The 26,909-nt window shown below is 47.2% G+C and overlaps 1 long non-coding RNA gene across 1 annotated transcript in view; it reads left to right on the plus strand.

The window, feature by feature from the left end:
• Positions 1-24,003, plus strand: part of LOC143976265 (uncharacterized) — a 106,123-nt gene extending 82,120 nt beyond the window's left edge. Inside the window, exons 2-3 of the long non-coding RNA XR_013272581.1 lie at positions 3,462-3,550; positions 23,817-24,003. This is a non-coding gene — a long non-coding RNA (uncharacterized LOC143976265). The remainder of the gene's footprint in view (positions 1-3,461; positions 3,551-23,816) is intronic.
• Positions 24,004-26,909: the final 2,906 nt, after the last annotated feature.

Here is a 26,909-nt window from a genome sequence, read left to right on the forward strand (position 1 = left end):
CTGGCCACCTCACCAACTTGCAACTTGTCATCCATTTTTTTTTTCTTTTGGTCTAGGTTTGAGTGTGCTAACATACCCTAAGTCCGGAAAGGAGTACTTGGGGTTGTACGCACTGCCTGGCCACAACACCAACTTGCAACTTGTCATCCATTTTTTTTTCTTTTGCTCTAGGTTTGAGTGTGCTAACATACCATGAGTCCGGAAAGGAGTACTTGGGGTTGTACGCACTGCCTGGCCACCACACCAACTTGCAACTTGTCATCCATTTTTTTTTTTTTCTTTTGGTCTAGGATTGAGTGTGCTAACATACCCTGAGTCCGGAAAGGAGTACTGGGGTTGTATGCACTGCCTTGCCACCACACCAACTTGCAACTTGTCATCCATTTTTTTTTTTTTTTTCTTTTGGTCTAGGTTTGAGTGTGCTAACATACCTTGAGTCCGGAAAAGAGTACTTGGGGTTGTACGCACTGCCTGGCCACCACACCAACTTGCAACTTGTCATACATTTTTTTTTTTCTTTTGGTCTAGGATTGAGTGTGCTAACATACCCTGAGTCCGGAAAGGAGTACTTGGGGTTGTACGCACTGCCTGGCCACCACACCAACTTGCAACTTGTCATCCATTTTTTTTTCTTCTTTTGGTCTAGGTTTGAGTGTGCTAACATACCATGAGTCCGGAAAGGAGTACTTGGGGTTGTACGCACTGCCTGGCCACCACACCAACTTGCAACTTGTCATACATTTTTTTTTTTCTTTTGGTCTAGGATTGAGTGTGCTAACATACCCTGAGTCCGGAAAGGAGTACTTGGGGTTGTACGCACTGCCTGGCCACCACACCAACTTGCAACTTGTCATCCATTTTTTTTTCTTTTGGTCTAGGTTTGAGTGTGCTATATACCCTAAGTCCGGAAAGGAGTACTGGGGTTGTATGCACTTCCTGGCCACCACACCAACTTGCAACTTGTCATCCATTTTTTTTCTTTTTCTTTTGGTCTAGGTTTGAGTGTGCTAACATACCATGAGTCCGGAAAGGAGTACTTGGGGTTGTACGCACTGCCTGGCCACCACACCAACTTGCAACTTGTCATCCATTTTTTTTTTTTTCTTTTTGTCTAGCATTGAGTGTGCTATATACCCTGAGTCCGGAAAGGAGTACTTGGGGTTGTACGCACTGCCTGGCCACCACACCAACTTGCAACTTGTCATCCATTTTTTTTTCTTTTGGTCTAGGATTGAGTGTGCTAACATACCCTGAGTCCAGAAAGGAGTACTTAGGGTTGTACGCACTGCCTGGCCACCACACCAGCTTGCAACTTGTCATCCATTTGTTTTTTTTTCTTTTGGTCTAGGATTGAGTGTGCTATATACCCTAAGTCCGGAAAGTATTACTGGGGTTGTACACACTGCCTGGCCACCACACCAACTTGCAACTTGTCATCCATTTTTTTTTTCTTTTGGTCTAGGATTGAGTGTGCTATATACCCTGAGTCCGGAAAGGAGTACTTGGGGTTGTACGCACTGCCTGGCCACCACACCAACTTGCAACTTGTCATACACTTTTTTTTTTTCTTTTGGTCTAGGATTGAGTGTGCTAACATACCCTGAGTCCAGAAAGGAGTACTTGGGGTTGTACGCACTGCCTGGCCACCACACCAACTTGCAACTTGTCATCCATTTTTTTTTTCTTTTGGTCTAGGCTTCAGTGTGCTATATACCCTAAGTCCGGAAAGGAGTACTTGGGGTTGTACGCACTGCCTGGCCACCACACCAACTTGCAACTTGTCATCCATTTTTTTTTTTTCTTTTGGTCTAGGCTTCAGTGTGCTATATACCCTAAGTCTGGAAAGGAGTACTGGGGTTGTACTCAATGCCTGGCCACCACACCAACTTGCAACTTGTCATCCATTTTTTTTTTCTTTTGGTCTAGGTTTGAGTGTGCTATATACCCTGAGTCCGCAAAGGAGTACTGGGGTTGTACGCACTGCCTGGCCACCACACCAACTTGCAACTTGTCATCCATTTTTTTTTTCTTTTGATCTAGGATTGAGTGTGCTATATACCCTAAGTCTGGAAAGGAGTACTGGGGTTGTACGCACTGCCTGGCCACCACACCAACTTGCAACTTGTCATCCATTTTTTTTTTCTTTTGGTATAGGCTTCAGTGTGCTATATACCCTAAGTCTGGAAAGGAGTACTGGGGTTGTATGCACTGCCTGGCCACCACACCAACTTGCAACTTGTCATCCATTTTTTTTTTCTTTTGGTCTAGGATTGAGTGTGCTATATACCCTAAGTCCGGAAAGGAGTACTGGGGTTGTATGCACTGCCTGGCCACCACACCAACTTGCAACTTGTCATCCATTTTTTTTTTCTTTTGGTCTAGGATTGAGTGTGCTAACATACCCTGAGTCCGGAAAGGAGTACTTGGGGTTGTACGCACTGCCTGGCCACCACACCAACTTGCAACTTGTCATCCATTTTTTTTTCTTTTGGTCTAGGATTGAGTGTGCTATATACCCTAAGTCCGGAAAGGAGTACTGGGGTTGTACGCACTGCCTGGCCACCACACCAACTTGCAACTTGTCATCCATTTTTTTTTCTTTTGATCTAGGATTGAGTGTGCTATATACCCTAAGTCTGGAAAGGAGTACTGGGGTTGTACGCACTGCCTGGCCACCACACCAACTTGCAACTTGTCATCCATTTTTTTTTCTTTTGGTATAGGCTTCAGTGTGCTATATACCCTAAGTCTGGAAAGGAGTACTGGGGTTGTACGCACTGCCTGGCCACCACACCAACTTGCAACTTGTCATCCATTTTTTTTTTTTCTTTTGGTCTAGGTTTGAGTGTGCTAACATACCCTGAGTCCGGAAAGGAGTACTTGGGGTTGTACGCACTGCCTGGCCACCACACCAACTTGCAATTTGTCATCCATTTTTTTTTTCTTTTGGTCTAGGTTTGAGTGTGCTAACATACCCTGAGTCCGGAAAGGAGTACTTGGGGTTGTACGCACTGCCTGGCCACCACACCAACTTGCAACTTGTCATCCATGTTTTTTTTCTTTTGGTCTAGGATTGAGTGTGCTATATACCCTAAGTCTGGAAAGGAGTACTGGGGTTGTACGCACTGCCTGGCTACCACACCAACTTGCAACTTGTCATCCATGTTTTTTTTTTCTTTTGGTCTAGGATTGAGTGTGCTATATACCCTAAGTCTGGAAAGGAGTACTGGAGTTGTACGAACTGCCTGGCCACCACAGCAACAAGACAAAACGTAGTCCTGATTTGGGTACTCTTAATATTTCTAGATGATCCCTTTAACATGGCAAATCTTTACTTTTGAGCTCCAGTCTACTTTAGGATGTGATCTTTGCAATTCTACACTGTTGTAGAATCTATTGTCTGTGGCAAGAAGGTTTTGTATTTTTTAAAAAACCTAAATTAACCTTTTTATTATATTTAGGTTTTTGGCACAGGCATCCCAGCTTCATGACTCTGCCTTCATTGCAAGCATTAATTATATATTGTCTACAAGTCTAGCTATTTCTGCAGGTAAGATGAGTTCAGTATGGTGTATATGTGTTAAACATCTTCATGCATGGAGCAGTACATCAACGTACATTGAAAACAGTTGGGGATTTTACCTCTTGTATCATTCCTCTAGGGCCAAGTCACACTGCCCCTTCGTAAAATCGTAGAACAACTTAAGCAATTCACTGCTCCTTGCCGCTGTGCTGCACAATCAATTGCATTGCACTGCTCCTTTTGTACGCAAACAAAAACCAAAAACATACACTTCACTGCAGTGTGGGGTGCCACAACGCGCTGCCCAACATTCCAGTGTGATTCGGGCTGGTGCTAGGCTTTGTTGCAGTGTGAATGGGACACATATGAAACTATTGTTTCTAGATTCTCTGCCGTGACAGACCTTTTAGAATTTAAAACATCTATCGCCGCATATAGTGTGAATTGGCCCTTACATCCTTTTGATGGAAATATAGGAAATTCACTTTTGCTAGAAAACTAAAATCTCGCGCAGTGTGACAAAATAGTTTTCATAAAGCACAGTTAGATCTGTTTAATGCTTATGCCAGGTTTAATCTGCGGGACATACTCTTAGTCAATGTAGAAATAAGATACCATGGGGTGGTGGGTGACATTGCTAAAAGGTATTGGGATGTAAGCTCTTTGATTTCTGTTTTTTTTTTTTTTTTTTTTTTTTATACATCAGTCTTTATTTTATTTTTTGTGTGGAAGAGCCACTGTTCAATATCTATAGAATAGAAAGGCAAAAACAGGTCTTTGAAATCAGTAAAAGCTTCATGAAGTTGGCATTTAAAGCAACCCTGTCCTTCCGGTAATCAAAGTAACCTTTAAGCTCCGATGCAGGCCTACCATGTCCTGTAGTGATGGGAGAATCATTAAGCATCACAGGGGACACAGTAGATATACACTCCAGGAAACAGTTTTCTTCAGACTTCAGCAATTCATTTTTGTTAACCACTTTCACACGGGACCATTTTGCTGTTCAAAGACCAGACCACTTTTTGCGATTCGGCACTGCATTGTTTAAACTGACAATTGCACGGTTGTGCGGCGTGGCTCCCAAACAAAATTGACGTCCTTTTTTCCCCCACAAATAGAGCTTTCTTTTGGTGATATTTGATCACCCCTGCGGTTTTTATTTTTTGCGCTATAAACAAAAATAGAGCGACAATTTTGAAAAAAACGCATTATTTTTTACTTTTTGTTATAATAAATATCCCCCAAAAATATATATAAAAACATTTTTTTTCCTCAGTTTAGGCCGATACGTATTCTTCTACATATTTTTGGTAAAAAAAAACCGCAATAAGCGATTATTGATTGGTTTGCGCAAAAGTTATAGCTTTTACAAAATAGGGATAGTTTTATAGCATTTTTATTAATAATTTTTTATTTTATTTTTTACTAGTAATGGCGGCAATCAGCGATTTTTTTTTTTTTTTATTGTGACTGCGACATTGTGGGGGACCCATCGGACATTTTTGACACCTTTTTGGGACCATTGTCATTTTATACAGTAATCACTGCTATATAAATGCAGTGATTCCTGTGTAAATGACACTGGCAGTGAAGGGGTTAACCAGGGGGTGGTGGCAGTGTAGGGGTTAAGTGTTCCTAGGGGTGTGTTACTAACTGTGGGGGGGTTGGGCTTTCATTTAGTGAACACTGATCTCTGCTCCAATCACATGGAGCAGAGATCAGTGTCACTAGTTGCTAGGCAGAATGGAGAAATGCTGTTTACACGGCATTTCCTCCATTCAGCTGTCCCGTGAGACGATCGCGGGGATGCCCGCGGCGATTGAGTCCGCGGGTCCCGCGACCGGACTCACGGGGGTCCCGACCAGCGCGGGAGCGCACCGATGGCAGGGTGGCATTGAATATTGGACGTACATGTACGCCAATATGCCTGCCCGTGCCATTCTGTCGATGTACATTGTCGGGAACCGGTTAAGGGACATTCAGTAAAGCGGTCCTGTAGGAGAGGTAAGTATTTTTCTTTTTTTTACAGGGCCAGCTTTCATTTGCCTTTTTATATATTGCTGACATAAGGTTACCAGATTTTCAAAATAAAATTCACGAACACCCTACTCGCCATGCCAAAAAAATCAGTTTTTTACATGACCAGAAACAGTTGATCACAATTTTGAAACCAGAGGCAGACATTAAGGCATAAAGACACCGCACCATCTGAAGGGGAATGATGCAGTGCATGTAGTGCACCACATTGAATTGTGGGTGTGGTCAGATTGCTGTAACAATAAGCAGGGCTTAAATAAATATGGCTAAAAAAAAAACCTGACTCTGTGTCTATGGGTCAAGAGAGATTAAAGCACAGAGTGCGGGAGTATGTAAAGCACAGAGTTCAGAGGTTACAAGTGTGTAACAAACAGATTGCTCCTGGTGTGGTGTCCCCCATGTCCACTGTCATCCCCAGCATTGTTCCTGGGAGCTGTGCATTATAGGTTTAGGTAACACAGAGTTAAGCTGCCACCATTTACTTCTGATCAATTTTAAAAAGAAAAACTGCCGGTAAAAGTCCCACAAAATTAAGTATTTTAAATCCTTTTTTAAATGCTGTTTTTTTTTTGTTCGTTTTTTGTTTTTTTACACACAATTCTGTCTTTGAGCTTGCTAGAAAATGTAGCTATTCCAAAAAGAGCCATTCCCTCCCTCCCCTTTTTTTTCTGGGAGTGTCTAATTACTTTCTGAACTGGCCCAGCATCTCTGACCCTCTTTAACGACCAAAATAAACAATTATCTGACTATTGAGGGGGGGGGGAAGAGATTGAGGGGCAGAAAGAAAGGGAAAGCTATAGATTGTCTGTCTGTTGACAGCTCTGAGTCTGCTGACAACACATCCACAATGGTGGCTACCAACAGCAGTCTTGGGGCTTTGGGGTGTCTATACAAAGGAAGGAGGCTTTTACAGGTAGATAATGTGCAAAAAGTTCAATGTACAGTGCATCTAATCTTGGGAAGATATGGTTGGGCAACAGGCTCATTTTAAGGCCCCTTTTCACATGGACGGCTGTTCTGCTGCAGTTTAGCATGTTTATTTTTTTCTGTGAAATTAAAGACTCCAGGCACAGCAATCAGCTGCATTTGTACAGTGTGATTAACTGCGTTTACGTGCGTTTCTGTGCAGTTGCGTTCAGCTGCAGTTACCTAATATAGTCATTCCCATGGCAACCCTTTTTTTTTTTTTTTGGTCTCTTGAATCCCTTCTCACGCTGTTATCCGCAGTTGACACAAAAGACTGCGATTACCTGCGGTTATGTGCATATAGCTGCACTACATCGCACCTGGACGCATCCAATTGTATTTTTTCTATTCGCACGTAACTAAATCGCAGCTAAACGCTGTGTGTGAATGGGGGCCATAGGAAAGCATTGTGCGCTTTTAGCTGCGGTAGAAAACGAGAAAATCCGCAGCTAAAAGCGCCACTCTATCCGTCTGTGTGAAAGGGGCCTAAGGCACTAACTACTGTGCAGCTAGGTGCTGATACCTTAGGAGACCCACTTCAGGGTACCTTAACCAATTAATAGGCCTTCTAGAACTGCTTAAATCTTTCTCCAATGATGGAGAATATGCAAAATCGCAGGCAAACCCACCACAGGCAGCTGAAACATTATCCTATCCTGTAGATTGTAATAGGATGAGCCAGAATGTTCCCAGGTGAGTTGCGATACCCTGGGAGGATGGTTTCAGATAAAGAACTTTAAAGAAACCTATACTTGCAGTGCTTTGCGAAATTATTCGGCCCCTTTGAACTTTTCAACCTTTTGCCACATTTCAGGCTTCAAACATAAAGATATAAAATTTTTATTTTTTGTGAAGAATCACCAACAAGTGGGACACAATTGTGAAGTGGAACGAAATCTATTGGATTTTTGAAACTTTTTTAACTAATAAAAAAATGAAAAGTGGGGCGTGCAAAATTATTCGGCCCCCTTGCGTTAATACTTTGTAGAGCCGCCTTTTGCTGCGATTACAGCTGCAAGTCGCTTGGGGTGTCTCTATCAGTTTTGCACATCGAGAGGCTGAAATTCTTGCCCATTCTTCCTTGCAAAACAGCTGGAGCTCAGTGAGGTTGGATGGAGAGCGTTTGAACAGCCGTTTTCAGCTCTTTCCACAGATTCTCGATTGGATTCAGGTCTGGACTTTGACTTGGCCATTCTAACACCTGGATACGTTTATTTGTGAACCATTCCTTTGTAGATTTTGCTGTATGTTTGGGATCATTGTCTTGTTAGAAGATAAATCTCCGTCCCAGTTTCAGGTCTTTTGCAGACTCCCAACAGGTTTTCATCCAGAATGGTCCTGTATTTGGCTGCATCCATCTTCCCCTCAATTTTAACCATCTTCCCTGTCCCTGCTGAAGAAAAGCAGGCCCAAACCATGATGCTGCCACCACCATGTGTGACAGTGGGGATGGTGTGCTGAGGGTGATGAGCTGTGTTGCTTTTACGCCAAACATATCGTTTTGCATTGTGGGCAAAAAGTTGGATTTTGGTTTCATCTGACCAGAGCACCTTCTTCCACATGTTTGGTGTGTCTCCCAGGTGGCTTGTGGCAAACTTTAGACAAGACTTTTTATGGATATCTTTGAGAAATGGCTTTCTTCTTGCCACTCTTCCATAAAGGGCAGATTTGTGCAGTGTACGACTGATTGTTGTCCTATGGACAGACTCTCCCACCTCAGCTGTAGTTCTCTGCAGTTCATCCAGAGTGATCATGGGCCTCTTGGCTGCATCTCTGATCAGTCTTCTCCTTGTCTGAGCTGAAAGTTTAGAGGGACGGCCAGGTCTTGGTAGATTTGCAGTGGTCTGATACTCCTTCCATTTCAAAATGATCGCTTGCACAGTGCTCCTTGGGATGTTTAACGCTTGGGAAATCTTTTTGTATCCAAATCCGGCTTTAAACTTCTCCACAACAGTATTACGGACCTGCCTGGTGTGTTCCTTGGTCTTCATGATGCTCTCTGCGCTTTCAACAGAACCCTGAGACTATCACAGAGCAGGTGCATTTATACAGAGACTTGATTACACACAGGTGGATTCTATTTATCACCATCAGTCATTTAGGACAACATTGGATCATTCAGAGATCCTCGCTGAACTTCTGGAGTGAGTTTGCTGCACTGAAAGTAAAGGGGCCGAATAATTTTGCACGCACCACTTTTCAGTTTTTTATTTGCTAAAAAAGTTTAAAATATCCAATAGATTTCGTTCCACTTCACAATTGTGTCCCACTTGTTGGTGATTCTTCACAAAAAATTAACATTTTATATCTTTATGTTTGAAGCCTGAAATGTGGCAAAAGTTTGAAAAGTTCAAGGGGGCCGAATACTTTCGCAAGGCACTGTATATTGTTTGGTTTGCATGGTGTTTTCCCCTTTTATATCAGATAAAGAATTGACTACAGAGACAAGTAAACAATTGTAACTGAAGATTCAATCTTTTTAATTGCTTGATTTTGTTTTACTTTTATTTCATTTTTCCTTGGAGTGGAGAATGTTTTTCATAATGATTGTATTTTGATGCAATTAAGGTGATCGTTTACAATCTATTCAGTTTAAAATAATGAAAGGCAAAACACTTGTGTATACAGAGTATCACAAAAGTGAGTACACCCCTTACATTTCTATATATATTTTATTATATCTTTTCATGTGACAACACTGAAGAAATTACACTTTGCTACAATGTAAAGCATTGAGTGTACAACTTGTATAACTGTAAAATGTATGTAAATACCGGGGTTACTAATACACAAAGCAAAAGGTGGTGATCATCCCAAAAAAACGACTTAAATAGCTGCTAACAGAGAAAAGTGCTCACACACTCAGCATAAATGTAGTATATAAAAACTACGGCGCTTGACTAAACTAAAATGATGCAGAAAATGTCTTATTATAACACAAAAAAATTATGTGCAAATAATCTAGGAGCAAATACTGCAAATCCGTGCAAAATACTGATCTCCAACAAATAATACCATGCAAACAACAATAGTGCAAAATGATTATTAGACATGCAGACTGTCCCATCCAATAATAAAGTGCATGTGCAGCAATGTGGCAAGCTTCTTGTGTCCAGTGTGGGTGATAGTTCCCCCCCAGGCTCTCGCCTCATAGATCGTATAAATGAGCCCCACATAGATACTCCACACTGGCTGCTCAATCCCTGGTTCCGGAACACTCAAGATCCCAGGATGGTCACATTCAGTGATATGTAAGAATAAGGGGAGGGCTCCATGATGTAGTATTTTAAAATGCTTTTTAATATTCTTCATAAAACACTTTAGTAGTTGAAACAAACAGCAAACACAGGAAGTACACATAAACTTCCGACCTCAGCCAGAAGTGACTTCACCATGGCTCTTTTCCCTCACATTGTAAAATTTCCTGTCCCCCTCAAAATGCCTCAACACACAGCCATTAATGTTTAAACCACTGGCAGCAAAAGTGAGTACCCCCATGAGTGAAAATGTCCAAATTGGGTCCAATTAAGCATTTTCCCTCTCTGGTGTCATGTGATTTGTTAGTGTGACAAGGTCTCAGGTGTGAATGGGGAGCAGGGGTGTTAAATTTCACGTTATCACTCTCTCTCATACTGGTCACTGGAAGTTCAACATGGCACTTCATGGCAAAGAACGCTCTGAGAATCTGAAAAAAAAGAATTTTTGCTCTACATAAACATGACCTAGGCTATAGGAAGTCTGCCAAGACCCTGAAACTGAGCACGGTGGCCAAGACCATACAGCGATATAACAGGACAGATTCCCCTCAGAACAGACCTCGCCATGGTCCACCAGAGAAGTTGAGGTCACGTGCTCAGTGTCACATCCAGAGGTTGTCTTTGGGAAATAGACGTATGAGTGCTGCCAGCATTGCTGCAGAGGTTGTAGGGGTGGTGGTGGTCAGCCTGTCAGTGCTCAGACCATACGCTGCACATTGCATCTAATTGGTCCGCATGGCTGTTGTCCCAGAAGGAAGTCTCTTCTAAAGATGATGCACAATAAAGCCCACAAACAGTTTGCAGAAGACAAGCAGACTAAGGTCATGGATTACTGGAACCATGTCCTATGGTCTGATGAGATCAAGATAAACTTATTTGGTTCAGATGGTGTGAAGCGTGTGTGGGGGCAACCAGGTGAGGAGTACAAAAACAATTGTCTTATCTACGGTCAAGCATGGTGGTGGGAGTGTCATGGTCTGGGGCTGCATTAGTGCTGCTGGCACTGGGGAGCTACAGATCATTGAGGGGACCATGAATGCCAACATGTACTGTGACATACTGAAGCAGAGCATGATCCCCTCCCTTCAGAGACTGGGCCGCAGGGCAGTATTCCAACATGATAACCACCCCAAACACACCTCCAAGATCACCACTGCCTTGATAAAGAATCTGAGGGTAAAGGTGATGGCCAAGCATGTCTCCAGACCTAAACCCTATTGATCATCTGTGGGACATCCTCAAACGGAAGGTGGAGGAGGGGAAGGTCTCCAACATCCACCAGCTCCGTGATGTCATCATGGAGGAGGGGAAGAGGACTCCAGTGACAACCTGTGAAGCTCTGCTGACCTCCATGTCCAAGAGGGTTAAGTCAGTGCTGGAAAATAATGGCGGCCACACAAAATATTGACACTTAGGGCCCAATTTTGACATTTACACTTAGGGGTGCACTCACTTTTGTTGACATCGGTTTAGACATTAATGGCTGTGTTATTTTGAAGGGACCGCAAATTTACAATACAAGCTGTACACTCACTACTTTACATTGTAGCAAAGTGTAATTTCTTCAGTGTTGTCACATGAAAAGATATAATAAAATATTTACAAAAATGTGAGGGGTGTACTTACTTTTGTGAGATAATGTAGATAAAGAAACCATTATAAATGTTTTTTTTTTGCTTACATTCCATCTGTTCTCGGCTGCATAGGAGACCGTAGCACAATGATCTTCCCAGCGAGGAAATCACAGAATTGTGTTGTCAAGACAAGTCTGATCATTGGAGGAGTGTTCGCCTCCTGCTTAGTATGGTCAGTTTTTAATAGGAAAGCAGAGTGACTGGCGGGAACACCAGGGATTCCGTACAGAGAAAACAGGATATTATTTTATACAAGTACATGATACAGCAGACACACATCAGGAGTATGAAATGTTAGCTTTACATCCTGTATAAGCACAGCGTGATGTGGGAGTAGAGATTACAAAGCTCCTGTTCACTCACCAAAGGATTTTCTGATTGTAAAGTAAATGTCAACTTTATCTACAACACATATTTTTTACATGCAGATAATGCCATTTATTTCAATATGCATTTCTTTAAAAGCAAGAAATTGTCTTTGTGTAGAAAAGTAAACACAGATTTCTAAATCTTTAATTTGCCATTTATTGCCTTGATACTGTGTACCTGCCAGGAAAAATGATAGCATTCCCATAGCCATCTGCTTATTCTGTGCTTTGTTTAACCACTTGAGACCCGCGCTATAGCCGAATGACGGCTACAGCGCGGATCTCCTTTGTTGGGACTACGTCTATTGACGTCGTCCCGTGCACGAGCGCTGTCAGCGCGAGGAGGAATAATAGCCGATTACCGGCTCCGTTATATCACATGATCAGCTGTCATTGACTGACAGCTGATCACGTGATAAGGGGTCGGGATCGTCTCCTTGCACGGATCAGTGATCAGACGAGTCTCATAGACTCGCCGATCACAGAGCACGCCGCGCGCGCCCCTCAGAAAAAAAAAAGCCGATCACCGGCGGCCATGATCAGGACATCAGTCTCGTGAGATTTCGGAAAGAAGCTTCAATGTTCAGTGTCCTCATCAAAGCAGGGGGATAGGGATGAGGACACTGAACATTGAAGCCCGGGGATAAGGATGAGGACACTGAACATTGAAGCCCGGGGATAGGGATGAGGACACTGAACATTGAAGTTCGGGATAGGGATGAGGACACTGAACATTGAAGCACAGGGATAGGGATGAGGACACTGAACATTGAAGCCCGGGGATAGGGATGAGGACACTGAACATTGAAACCCGGGGATAGGGATGAGGACACTGAACATTGATGCACGGGGATAGGGATGAGGACACTGAACATTGAAGCACGGGGATAGGGATGAGGACACTGAATATTGAAGCATGGGGATAGGGATGAGGACACTGAACATTGAAGCCCGGGGATAGGGATGAGGACACTGAACATTGAAGCTCGGGGATAGGGATGAGGACACTGAATATTGAAGCCCGGGGATAGGGATGAGGACACTGAACATTGAAGCACGGGGATAAGGATACTGAACATTGAAGCCCGGGGATAGGGATGAGGACACTGAACATTGAAGCACAGGGATAGGGATGAGGACACTGAACATTGAAGCCCGGGGATAGGGATGAGGACACTGAACATTGAAACCCGGGGATAGGGATGAGGACACTGAACATTGATGCACAGGGATAGGGATGAGGACACTGAACATTGAAGCACGGGGATAGGGATGAGGACACTGAATATTGAAGCATGGGGATAGGGATGAGGACACTGAACATTGAAGCCCGGGGATAGGGATGAGGACACTGAACATTGAAGCTCGGGGATAGGGATGAGGACACTGAATATTGAAGCCCGGGGATAGGGATGAGGACACTGAACATTGAAGCCCGGGGATAGGGATGAGGACACTGAACATTGAAGCATGGGGATAGGGATGAGGACACTGAACACTGAAGCATGTAGCTCAGGATAGGCACTACAAGTCCCAGCAATTTCTTAGCTATTTCCTAAGAATCCATGGGGGACATAGTAATGCCGAAATCTCGTGAGATTTCAGAAGGAGGACGCCAGTCACGTGTTCTCTCTCCTGTGTTAGTTTCGTTGCCATGACAACAGGGCGGGAACTTCCGGGGACGCCGCTGTAGTGTCATATTTTGCTGCCTATCACAGAATGCTATGGAAGTGACGTTGCCGCCAGAAATTGCGTACTGCGCATGTGCAAAGCGCTCCAAACACTCGCGCCGTGCGTTCCAACATAGTTTCGGCAATACAGTTCAGCGAAACCATCACATAATGTTACGGAAGTGACGTTACAGACAACACAAACACTGGGCCGTGCGTTACAACACTAATACTTCCCTTGTTACCTCGTATCATTTTTTACCAACCATGCTGAGCTACGTGCGGTGTTAGGTTCTGCAATGCTGGGACTTGTAGTGCCTATCCTGAGCTACATGCTTCAATGTTCAGTGTCCTCATCCCTATCCCCGAGCTTCAATGTTCAGTGTCCTCATCCCTATCCCCGGGCTTCAATGTTCAGTGTCCTCATCCCTATCCCCGTGCTTCAATGTTCAGTGTCCTCATCCCTATCCCCGTGCTTCAATGTTCAGTGTCCTCATCCTTATCCCCGGGCTTCAATGTTCAGTGTCCTCATCCTTATCCCCGGGCTTCAATGTTCAGTGTCCTCATCCCTATCCCTGGGTTTCAATGTTCAGTGTCCTCATCCCTATCCCCGAGCTTCAATGTTCAGTGTCCTCATCCCTATCCCTGAGCTTCAATGTTCATTGTCCTCATCCCTATCCCCGAGCTTCAATGTTCAGTGTCCTCATCCCTATCCCTGAGCTTCAATGTTCAGTGTCCTCATCCCTATCCCTGAGCTTCAATGTTCAGTGTCCTCATCCCTATCCCCGTGCTTCAATGTTCAGTGTCCTCATCCCTATCCCCATGCTTCAATGTTCAGTGTCCTCATCCTTATCCCCATGCTTCAATGTTCAGTGTCCTCATCCCTATCCCTGTGTTTCAATGTTCAATGTCCTCATCCCTATCCCCGTGTTTCAATGTTCAGTGTCCTCATCCCTATCCCCATGCTTCAATGTTCAGTGTCCTCATCCTTATCCCCATGCTTCAATGTTCAGTGTCCTCATCCTTATCCCCATGCTTCAATGTTCAGTGTCCTCATCCCTATCCCCGTGTTTCAATGTTCAGTGTCCTCATCCCTATCCCCGTGTTTCAATGTTCAGTGTCCTCATCCCTATCCCCGAGCTTCAATGTTCAGTGTCCTCATCCCTATCCCCGAGCTTCAATGTTCAGTGTCCTCATCCCTATCCCTGAGCTTCAATGTTCAGTGTCCTCATCCCTATCCCTGAGCTTCAATGTTCAGTGTCCTCATCCCTATCCCCGTGCTTCAATGTTCAGTGTCCTCATCCCTATCCCCATGCTTCAATGTTCAGTGTCCTCATCCTTATCCCCATGCTTCAATGTTCAGTGTCCTCATCCCTATCCCCGTGTTTCAATGTTCAATGTCCTCATCCCTATCCCCGTGTTTCAATGTTCAGTGTCCTCATCCCTATCCCCGTGTTTCAATGTTCAGTGTCCTCATCCCTATCCCCGTGCTTCAATGTTCAGTGTCCTCATCCCTATCCCTGGGCTTCAATGTTCAGTGTCCTCATCCCTATCCCCATGCTTCAATGTTCAGTGTCCTCATCGAAGCAGGGGGATAGGGATGAGGACACTGAACATTGAAGCTCAGGGATAGGGATGAGGACACTGAACATTGAAGCCCGGGGATAGGGATGAGGACACTGAACATTGAAGCATGTAGCTCAGGATAGGCATTACAAGTCCCAGCAATGCAGAACCTAACACGGCACGTAGCTCAGCATGGTTGGTAAAAAATGATACGAGGTAACAAGGGAAGTATTAGTGTTGTAACGCACGGCCCAGTGTTTGTGTTGTCTGTAACGTCACTTCCGTAACATTATGTGATGGTTTCGCTGAACTGTATTGCCGAAACTATGTTGGAACGCACGGCGCGAGTGTTTGGAGAGCTTTGCGCATGCGCAGTACGCAATTTCTGGCGGCAACGTCACTTCCGTAGCATTCTGTGATATGCAGCAAAATATGACACTACCGCGCCCGTTGTGATGGCAACCAGAAACTTTTACAGCGCTGATCACTGCTATCAGAGATCATGCACGAGATGGAGCGGTGGATGCTGGGAGCCCAGCGTCATCGCTTACAGGAAGTAAATGCCCGTGGGCTTCAGACGGCCACAGTAAAAATGGAAACCGCCGGACTGCTTTTTTAAAAGTTTCCCATTGCAATGAAATCGTCACGCCGGGGGTCAAAAACACGCCGATTGTGACTGCTAAGAGACTGTAGGAATCGCCCACCAGTGACACAGGTAAGAAAAAAACAAAACCGCAGCAGAATCCCGCTTTAACCACTTGCTTACTGGGCACTTAAACCCCCCTCCTGCCCAGACCAATTTTCAGCTTTCAGCGCTGATGCACTTTGAATGACAATTGCGCGGGCATACAACACTGTACCCAAATGAAATTTTTATCATTTTTTCCCCACAAATAGAGCTTTCTTTTGGTGGTATTTAATTACAGCTCGGAGTTTTATTTTTTGCTAAACAAACAAAAAAAGATGCAAAAAAAAAAATCATGTTTAATAGTTTGTTATAAAATTTTGCAAACAGGTCATTTTTCTCCTTCGTTGAAGTGCGCTGATGAAGCGGCACTGATAGGCTGCACTGGTGGGCACTGATAGGCTGCACTGATAGGCATAGTTAAGGCGGCACTAATAGGCACAGATAAGATGGCACGGATGGGTGGCACTAAGGGGCACTGATAGGTACCACTGATAGATGGGACTGATGGGCACTGATAGGTGGCTCTGCTGGGCACTGATGGGCACTGGTAGATGACACTGATGGGCACGGATATGTGGCACTGGGGTGCAGCACCTTTGTTGAGGCAGATTGTGGGCACTGCTGGGTGGCACTGTGGGCACTGCTGGGTGGCACTATGGGCACTGCTGCGTGGCACTGACGGCGGACACTTATTTTTTTATTATGCTTAGTGATGAGGGGGCAGGTGGGCACTGGCAGGGCTGGCCGTGATCGGCTCTTTTTTTTCTCCTCGCGCTGTCAGCGCGAGGAGGAATAATAGCCAATTACCGGCTCCGTTATATCACATGATCAGCTGTCATTGGCTGACAGCTGATCACGTGATAAGGGGTCGGGATCGACCCCTTGCTCGGATCGGTGATCAGGCGATCATCCGACCAAAGACCTGTAGTCCTGCAGGCGATCTCGCTCTCTCCCGATGTTAGGAATGTCCCACTCGAAAATAATAAATTAAACTCTGCATCGTGTAAATCCAACAGTTTATTAGTATAAAAACACCTCTCCCACATGGAGGAATAGTAAAACACTGCTCGGTAAAAACATACAATGAGCACCTGCGCTTTCGCCACTCATAAGTCACAATGACGTCAGCACATCATCCATCCTACGCGTTTCATCAGAGACTGATGTCATCCTGGGGCACATAGTTATACCCTCAAGTCATGCAGTGACAGTTACACCCTAAATTCATGCCGCAACAGTGACATCTAGTGGTCATACTATGTTACACCCTCAAGTCATACAGCAGCAGTGATATCTAACGGTCATAGTCAGTTACACCCTCAACTCATGCAACAGTGACATCTAGAGGCCATACTCAGTTATACCCTCAAGTCATGCAGCAGCAGTGACATCTAGTGGTCATACGCAAATAGGCCTTCAATTGAAGTAACAACATTGACATCTAATGGTCATACTCAATTACACCCTACAATCATGCAGCAACAGTGACATCTAGTGGTCATACTAAGTTACACCCTCAAGTCATGCAGCAACAGTGACATCTAGAGGCCATACTCAATTACACCCTCATGTCACAAAGCAACAGTGACATCTAATGGTCATACTCAGCTACACCCTCAAGTCAAGTAGCAACAGTGACATCTAGTGGTCATACTCAGTTAGTTATATCCTCAAGTCAAGTAGCAACAATGACATCTGGCGGCCATACTCAGTTACACCCTCAAGTCACACAGCAACAGGGACATCCTCAGTTACACCTTCAACTCATGCATCAACAGTGACATCTGGGGGTCATACTCAATTATGCACTCAAGTGAAGTAACAACAGTGACATCTAATGGTCACACTCAGTTACACCCTTATTTCTTGGGAGGGTCAGGGGTCCTGCAGCCTCATAGGACAGTCAGAGCAGAATTAAAACTCTCACTACAAGCTTTAACCAGACACTGATAGAAGTCATAAGACTGCTATATACTGCTGGTGAGAAAAGGCATATGTCGGTTTATTATTACTAACATAATTGCATTTCCATGTTCTGTGTACTGTGGAAGACCAGATATAGTGACTGCAGGCTCCTGGGTTTAGTAACACTTTAAACGTTATCCATAGTACCAATGCCGAAGTCAGACAGAGAGAATAAGCACATAATAATTTCCAGGATGCACTTTATATGTGATATTAAAACTTTTTTTTTACAATAAAATTATAAACATGCTATACATACCTGCTCTGTGTAGTGGTTTTGCACAGAGCAGCACCGATCCTCCTCTTCTTGGGCCCCCCCGGCGCTCCTGGTCCCTCCCTCCTTCTGAGTGCCCCCACAGCTAATAGCTTGCTCTGCGTGTGCAATCACACACAGAGCCATCGTTTGGCCCCCACCCCCTCTCTCCTCATTTGCTCTTTGGCTCTGAGTGACAGCAGCGGGAGCCAATGTCTCAGCCAATGAGGAAGGAGAGTCTCCGGAGAGCTGAGGCTCGAGTGTAGCGTGCTGGAGGAAGATCGGGGTCAGGTGAGTATTAGGCTGGCTGCATAGAATACACGAAGGTAAAAAAAAAAACCTTGAGCCTTTAGAACCACTAAGACATGCTGGCTGGTAAATTGGCTCATGTCTATTGGCCATAGAATGTCTGCACTCACCAAGAGTCAGAATTGACTTAACAGATAGATACTTACATATGTGGCACCCTCCTAACATAAGCAAATTTAGCGTGTGGCTCCTTCTGTAGTCAAAAGGAGCAGCGATTGTTTGTTCTGGCCTGTTCAGGGTTTCACAGGCTGGGTGTTTGATTGCTTCCCCCTGTCCTGGAAACTTCCAGAGCATAGGGTAGGAGTTTCAAATAGCCAGCCTGAATATTTATCTTGGCATAGCCAAAAAATGAGTGTCCAGAAGGTGGTTGGGTAGATGATAAATATCGATTGTTCTCTCCTCAGCAGGGAGGGTTCCGCAGTTCCTGAGGCAGGATGTGGGCTGTGCAGCTGTTCTCTAAGGTCTCAGGGCTGTCTACCTGAAGTGATTTTTCCGAGGAGGTGGCTGTAGGACCTCACCATAAAGGGATCTTGCCTGGAGAAGGATCGCCTCTCTCCCCTTTTGGTACCGTGCGGCTCTTTGGAGTATCCCATGTCCCAACCCTTCTTCTGTTCAAATTTCTGCAAGCAATACATTTCAAATAGGCGCTCCCTAGACTGAGTGAACCAGATATTACTAGTGGACCCTGGTGGGGGAGAGAGAGGAAAGAAATAGAGCTAGAGAGGGACAGAGAGAGGGGGTGAGAGAGAGAGGGGGGTGCAGGGGAGAGGGGGTGAGAGAGAGAGGGGGGAGAGGGGGAGGGAGAGAGGGGGGGCAGGGGAGGGAGAGAGACACACACGGACAGAGGGAGAGGGCAAGAGAAAGAAAGAGGGAGGGGGCAGAGAGAGTGAGAGTGGGGGCAGGGGGAGAGAGAGACACACACAGACAGAGAGCTAGAAAAGGGGAGAGATAGAGAATTAGTGAGAGGGACAGAGAGAGAATAGGAGAAATAGAAGGGGGTAGGGAGGAGAGTGAGATGGGGAGAGAGAGGGAGGGGAAGAGAGAGAAAGGGAGGAAGAAAGAGCGGGGTGGGACATAGGGGGGCGGGAGAGAGAGAGGAGGGAGAAATACAAGAGAGGGGGTGGGGGAGAGAGAGAGGGGGGCAATGGAGGGGAGAGGAGAGGGGAGACACAGAGAGAGAGGGGGGGGATTGGGGAGAGAGAAAGAAAGAGAGAAAAGAGATGGGGGGAAGAGAAAGAAAAGATTAATTTAAAATGACCTGACTGGTCAGCATTAAGGATGAGCCAAAGGGGTGCATGTTTCCCGTGCTTAGAACTGTCCCTGCACAAAGTGTCATTTCTGCAGGAAAAAAAGTCATTTAAAATCACTTGCGGCTATAATGAATTGTCGGCTCCCGTAATACAGAGAACACTCATTGAAAGTCATGGCTATTTGGGGGGAACCCCCATGTCATTTTTAAAAAAAAGACGCGGGGTTCCCCTTAATATCCATACCAGACCTGAAGGAACCCCACGCTTTTTTTATTTTTTTTTATTTTAATCAATGACTTTCAATGAGTGTTCTCTGTATTACGGGGAGCCGACAATTCATTATAGCCGCAAGTGATTTGAAATGACCTTTTTTTCCTGCAGAAATGACACTTTGTGCAGGGACAGTTCTAAGTACGGGAAACATGCGCCCCTTCACAGGCATACTATAGATACCCCCCCAGCTACAAAATTTAAAGAAATATTACACTTTTATTGTTTCACTTTAAGCATTATTAAAATCACTGCTCCAGAAAAAAACGGACGTTTTTAAAACTTTTTTTTTTTTTTTGCATTGCCACGTGTCCCCTGGGGCAGGACCCGGGTCCCCAAACAGTGGCGGAATTATCAGGGTCGCAACAGTCGCAAGTGCGACTGGGCCCTGTAATTCTCTGCCACTTCAGGGGGCCCACTGGCAGCCCGCCCGCCGCCCTCCGCCCGCCGCCCGAGGGGCCCACCTGACTGTCCGGCCGGGGGTGTGCTTGTGTAGTGTTATTCGCTGTCGCTTGTCATGCCGTGGTGAGGGGGGGGGGGCTTCCTTCGCCAGCGTGAGAGAAGTGCTCGGTTGGCTCCGCCCCCGCCTATCCAGAGCGACTGTAAGGGAGGCGGGGCGGACACAAAAAAAAACCAGCCAATTCAGTGAAGGCGGGGGAGGAGCTCTCTGAAGCAAGGCTTTCCCGGAGGAGCGGAGGCACGCTTCGTGGAGGAACTTTGCTTCACTGTGCAGTCTGCAGGATTCTAAGGAGGGGGATTCGATCATCATCGATTGATTGGCGGTAAGTCGCCATCCCCTCTCCAGATTGTGCCAGCCCTCCAGTGCCACCACCTGCCCTCCAGTGCCACCATCGCCCCTCCAGTGCCACCACCACCCCTCTAGACTGTGCCACCCCCTGCCCTCCAGTGCCAGCAGCCCGCCACCCCCCCCTCCAGTGCCACCACCATCCCCCCCCAGACTGTACCACCCCATCCCCCTCCAGACTGTTCCACCCCACCCCCCCCAGACTGTTCCACCCCACCCCCCCCCCAGACTGTTCCACCCCACCCCCCCAGATTGTTCCACCCCATCCCCCTCCAGACTGTGCCACCACCTCCCTCCAGTGCCACCACCACCCCTCCAGTGCCACCACCCCCTCTCCAGTGCCACCAGCCCACCACCCCCTCTCCAGTGCCACCAGCCCACCACCCCCTCTCCAGTGCCACTACCACCCGTCCAGACTGTGCCACCCATCCTCCAGTGCCATCACCACCCCTCCAGACTGTTCCACCCCCCCCCCCTCCGGACTGTTCCACCACTTCCCCTCCAGACTGCCACCACCGCCCCTCCAGTGCCACCCCTCCCTCCAATGCCACCACCACCCCTCCAGTGCCACCATAGTGCCACCAGCCCACCACCCCCCTCCTGTGCCACCACCACCCCTCCAGACTGTGCCACCCCCCCTCCAGTGCCACCACCATCCCCCTCCAGTGCCACCACCATCCCCCTCCAGTGCCGCTACCCCCACCTCCCTCCAGTGCCACCACCCCCCCCTCCAGACTGTGCCACCACCATCCCTCGAGTGCTACTAGCCCACCACCCCCCTCCAGTGCCACCGCCACCCCCCTCCAGTGCCACCACCCCTCCAATGCCACCACCTGCCCTCCAGTGCCACCAGCCCACCACCACTCCTCCAGACTGTGCCACCACCACCACCCCTCCAGACTGTGCCACCACCACCACCCCTCCAGACTGTGCCACCACCACCACCCCTCCAGACTGTGCCACCACCACCTCTCCAGACTGCCACCCCTCCCTCCAATGCCACCACCCCCCTCCAGTGCCACCATCCCCCCTCCAGTACCACCAGCCCACCACCACCCCTCCAGACTGTGCCACCACCCCCGGACTGTGCCATCACCCCTCCAGTGCCACCACCACCCCCCCTCTAGTGCCTCACCACCCCTCCAGACTGTGCCACCAGCCCTTTCTAGTGCCACCACCACCCCTCGAGTGCCACTAGCGTACCACCCCCCCTCCAGTGCCACCACCACCCCTCCAGACTGTGCCCCCACCCCTCCAGACTGTGCCACCACCACCCCTCCAGACTGTGCCACCACCACCCCTCCAGACTGTGCCACCACCACCCCCCTCCAGACTGCCACCACCCGCCCTCCAGTGCCACCCCTCCCTCCAATGCCACCACCCCCCCCAGACTGTGCCACCACCACCCCCCCAGACTGTGCCACCACCACCCCCCCTCCAGACTGCCACCACCACCCCCCCTCCAGACTGCCACCACCGCCCTCCAGTGCCACCCCTCCCTCCAATGCCACCATCTCCTCTCCAGTGCCACCACCCCTCCTCCAGTACCACCAGCCCACCGCCCCCCCTCCAGACTGCCACCACCACCCCTCCAGACTGTGCCACCACCCCCCCGGACTGTGCCAGTGCCCACCACCCCCCCTCCAGTGCCACCACCACCCCTGCAGACTGTGCCACCACCCCCCTCCAGTGCCACCACCACCCCTCCAGACTGTGCCACCACCCCTCCAGACTGTGCCACCACCACCACCCCTCCAGACTGTGCCATCACCACCACCCCTCCAGCCTGTGCCACCACCACCACCCCTCCAGACTGCCACCACCCGCCCTCCAGTGCCACCCCTCCCTCCAATGCCACCATCCCCTCTCCAGACTGCCACCACCACCCCTCCAGACTGTGCCACCACCCCCCCAGACTGTGCCATCACCCCTCCAGTGCCACCACCACCCCTTCTCTAATGCCTCCACCACCCCTCCAGACTGTGCCACCACCACCCCCCCTCTAGTGCCACCACCACCCCCCCTCAAGTGCCGCTACCACCACCCCCCCTCCAGACTGTGCCACCACCCCCCTCCAGTACCACCACTGCATTGGGGACACAGGCTGAACTGGGGACACAGCTTGAAGTGGTGACACAGGCTGCACTGGGGAAACAGGCTGCATTGGGGACACAGCTTGAATTGGTGACACCGGCCTCACTGGGGACACCGGCCGCACTGGGGACACAGCTTGCAGTGGTGAGACCAGCTGCACTGGGGACACAGGCCTCACTGGGGTCACAGCTTGCACTGGGGGACACTGGCCGCACTGGGGACACAGCTTGCAGTGCTCAGACCGGCTGCATTGGTGAGACCGGCTGCATTGGTGAGACCGGCTGCACTGGGGACATAGGCCTCACTGGGGACACTGACCGCACTGGGGACACTGGCCGCACTGGTCAAAATCATGCTTTTTTTTGGGGGGGGGGGCCCTTCCTGATTTCTTGCACCGGGGCCCTGAGGTTTCTAGTTACGCCACTGTCCCCAAACACTGTTTAGGACAGTAACTTGCATATTAGCCTTTAGATTTTGAACGTTCGAGTCCCATAGACTTTAATAGGGTTCTAAAGTTCACACGAAGTTTAGGTCTGTTCGCAGGTTCTGGTGCGAACCGAACAGGGGGGTGTTCAGCTCATCCTTTGGGTCCTCAAACACTTTTTATGACAGTAACTTGCATATTAGCCTTTAAAATTAACACTTTAGATTTCTCCCATAGACTTGTACAGGGTGTTCCGCAGCTTTTCGAATTTGCCGCGAACACCTCAAATTGTTCACTGTTCGCTGAACAGGCAATGTTCGAGTCAAACTGGAAGCTCATCCCTAGTCATCAATATGGACAGCAAAGCATACATTTAGTTTCCTCTTACTTTTTTTTTTTAGTTATCCCACCAATGTGAACTTGTTTCTGCTGTTTTAAATCAGATCAAGAGCTTTGGAGGAAAGAGCGATGTACAAAAAGTAAGACTGTCCACCCAGAAGAGAGATGATCCTGTATCTATGTCCCACATTTGGGGTCTTATTCTCCGCTATGGGGAGATGAAAACACCTATTCTTGCAGCAACAGTGACATCTTGTGGTAATTTCAGAGAATGACTGTTAACTCACCAATCTGAGTCTAAAATAGCATGAAGGTCTCCACCTGGTGTCACAAAATGGGTACTACATTCAGATGTAACTTTTAATTACAATGAATTTATTTATTTTTCTTATTTACAGACTCCTGATTTCCTCAGTCTATGGTACAAAAGGATATTGGGGACCCAGAGACCCTCATTCCTTTCTCCTCCGGGAACCTGATGTTGCACCCAACGGTCTCCTCTGTTATAAAAGCTTCTCCCGGTCTATCGGCATCATGAGCAACTCAGATGAGATTTTTGGCACCCCTCTAAGCTTGCCATAATGTGCTAATATACGGTGAAAATAAACATTCACTTTAAAGATATATAATTTGATGAATTATTAAAAAAAAAAAAAAAATGTTGAATGGTTGTCTTAAAATATCCCACCTGAAGGGTTCAAATACGTAAATGCAATATACGGTGAATACCGGAAAATTATGACTACCAGCACCTGAGGACATATTTAATAGGAAAAATAGAATAGCAAAGTTTAATTCCCCTCTAAAAGTAATAATAAAAAAAGATTAAACTCATCAAAAAATAAATAAAAAACGTAAAAATGTATTTTTTCACATTTTTGTGCCTTGGTCAGCCTATATATATAAAAACTATATGAGTTTTATAAAACTGTACCAAATAAAAACCTTAAATATATGTATGTAAATGACTAAAAGTTACCGTTATAGTAACCGACATGCTGACGCTGCTAAATTTGACATTGAAGTTTAATCACTTTGTTAACCGTGCTATAGGCGTCATGTAACATCTTCCTGTGATCGCGGTCGGGGCGGGTGGCATGATCTCTGATCACAATGTTCTCCGGATGCTTCTGATCACAGATTGAGGTAAAGGGCCAATCAGCGGCTCTTTACCATGTGATCAGCTGTATCCAATCACAGCTGATCACAAAGTAAACGGGAGCATTCCTTTCCTCATGCTGACAGCGTGAGGAAGAGAGACGATAACCAGCTTCTGTGAAAGGGACATCTACGCTGAGTGTCCTGATTATCAGGGCAGTCCCAACAGTGCCCACCAGTGCTGCCAATTAGTGCCCATCAGTGCCTCTTCATCAGTATCACCTATCATTCATTGCCGCCGGCCAGTGCCCATCATTGCCACTTAGCAGTGCCCATCAGTGCCACCTATCAGTGTTCATCAGTGCCCCCTGTCAGTGATACTGTAAACAGTTGAAGAGCAATCACCTAAGAGTTCATTCCCAAAGAACTCCTACCACATCCCATATTACAACACTTTTGGAAAGAAATGCCCTTAAAAGATTGTACGGGTAGGAGTGTAAGTAGGCAATAAATGCAAAGGTACCTTTGCATTCATCCCCTACTTACACTCCTACCCATACAATCTTTTAAGGGCATCTCTTTCCAAAATCAGTGCCACCTATCAGTGTTCATCAGTCCCGCCTCTCAGTGCCCATCAGTGCCACCTATCAGTGTTCAGTGTTGCCTATCAGTGCTTATCACTGCAGCCTATCAGTGTTTAGTGCCAGCTATCAATGCGGCCTATCAGTGTTCATCAGTGCCACCTCCCCGTGCCCATCAATGTCGCCACAAAGTGCCCATCGGTGTGGCCTATCAGTGTTGCCTATCAGTGTTCATCCGTGTTGCCTATCAGTGCCCATCAGTGTGGCCTATCAGTGCCCAGTGTGGCCTATCAGTGTTGCCTATCAGTGCCCATCAGTGCGGCCTATCAGTGTTTGTCAGTGCCCATCAGTGAGGCCTATCAGTGTTCATCAGTGCCACCTATCAGTGTTCATCAGTGCCACCCCCAAGTGCCCATTAATGTCACTTCTCAGAGTCCATCAGTGTTGTCTATCAGTGCCACCTATCAGCGTTCATCAGTGTCACCTCTGAGTGCCCATCAATGTCGCCTCTCAGTGCCCATTAGTATCGCCTATAAGTGTGGTCTATCAGTGTTCATCAGTGCAACCTTCCAGTACCCATCAGTGCCACCTCTCAGTGCCTATCAGTGTAACCTATCAGTGTTCAGTGCCAACTATCAGTGTTCATCAGTGCCACCTCCAAGTGCCCATCAATGTCACCTCTCAGTGCCCATCAGTGTCACCTATCAGTGCAACCTATCGGTGTTCATCAGTGCCACCTCCCAGTGCCCATCAGTGCCACCTCTCAGTGCCCAGTGTCGCCTATCAGTGCAGTCAAAATGTTATAACAAACTATGAAAAAATATACATATTTTTTCAAAATTTTCAGGCTTTTTTCATTTATTTAGCAAAAAATCAAAAGCGCAGAGGTGATCAAATACCAACAAAAGAAATCTCTATTTGTGACCTCCCGGCAACCAGCCCATAGACCAGATGATTGGTCAGATGGTCTCTGTCCACACCCTTCTGATCCTGAAGAAAAGGGAGGTGCCAGGACAGTTCTCACCTTCCATCCAATCAGGAACATCGGTCAAGTTGGAGAACCACAAATAGTAAAACAGCCAAACGCTGCGCTCGAGAAGGGATATGAATATCCAAGAACAATAATCAATGGAGCAGCCAGCACTTTGAGTTTAGAATCCACAAATCCCTAAATCAGTAAAACAAAACATACAAATGAGCGCTAATGCCGCGTACACACGTAGCCGACTATCCGACGGACTTAGTCTAGCGGACTTCCCGCCAGACTGTCCGTCGGACTTTCCGAACGGGCTACTTGCCCACACACTGCACTTTTTCAGCGGACTAATACAGCGTACTAAGTCCACCGGACAATCTGCCCTACTTTTAAAATGAGGAGACTCGCCCGCGCACGCGGAGGAAAGTCCGCTCATTTCGAGCGGGTCTCCAGGTAGGCGGGGCCCTCGTAGGAGACGTCGCTGGCCCCACCACCTGGTATGGACTTAAAGGGGAACCCCAACGCCGAAAAATATTGGCGTGGGGTTCCCCCCAGGTCCACATCAGACCCACGTCGTCCCCCCATTTCCTGGCCGGCCGGGTAGCGTGCTCGGACAAGGGTCTGATGTGGACCAGGGGGGACCCCCACGCCGATTTTTTCCGGTGTCGGGGTTCTCCTTTAAGTCCATACCAGGTGGTGGGGCCAGCGACGTCTCCTTCGCGGGCCCCGCCTACCTGGAGACCCGCTCAAAATGAGCGGACTTTTCTCCAGACGGGAAAAGTCCGCTCATTTCAAAAGTACGGCGGACTGGCACACACACACGGCCGGATTGTCCG

This window comes from Lithobates pipiens, unplaced genomic scaffold, assembly GCF_037356315.1.
Source record: "Lithobates pipiens isolate NorthernLeopardFrog02 unplaced genomic scaffold, aLitPip1_a1.2 Scaffold_13, whole genome shotgun sequence".
Lineage (NCBI taxonomy): Eukaryota > Metazoa > Chordata > Amphibia > Anura > Ranidae > Lithobates > Lithobates pipiens.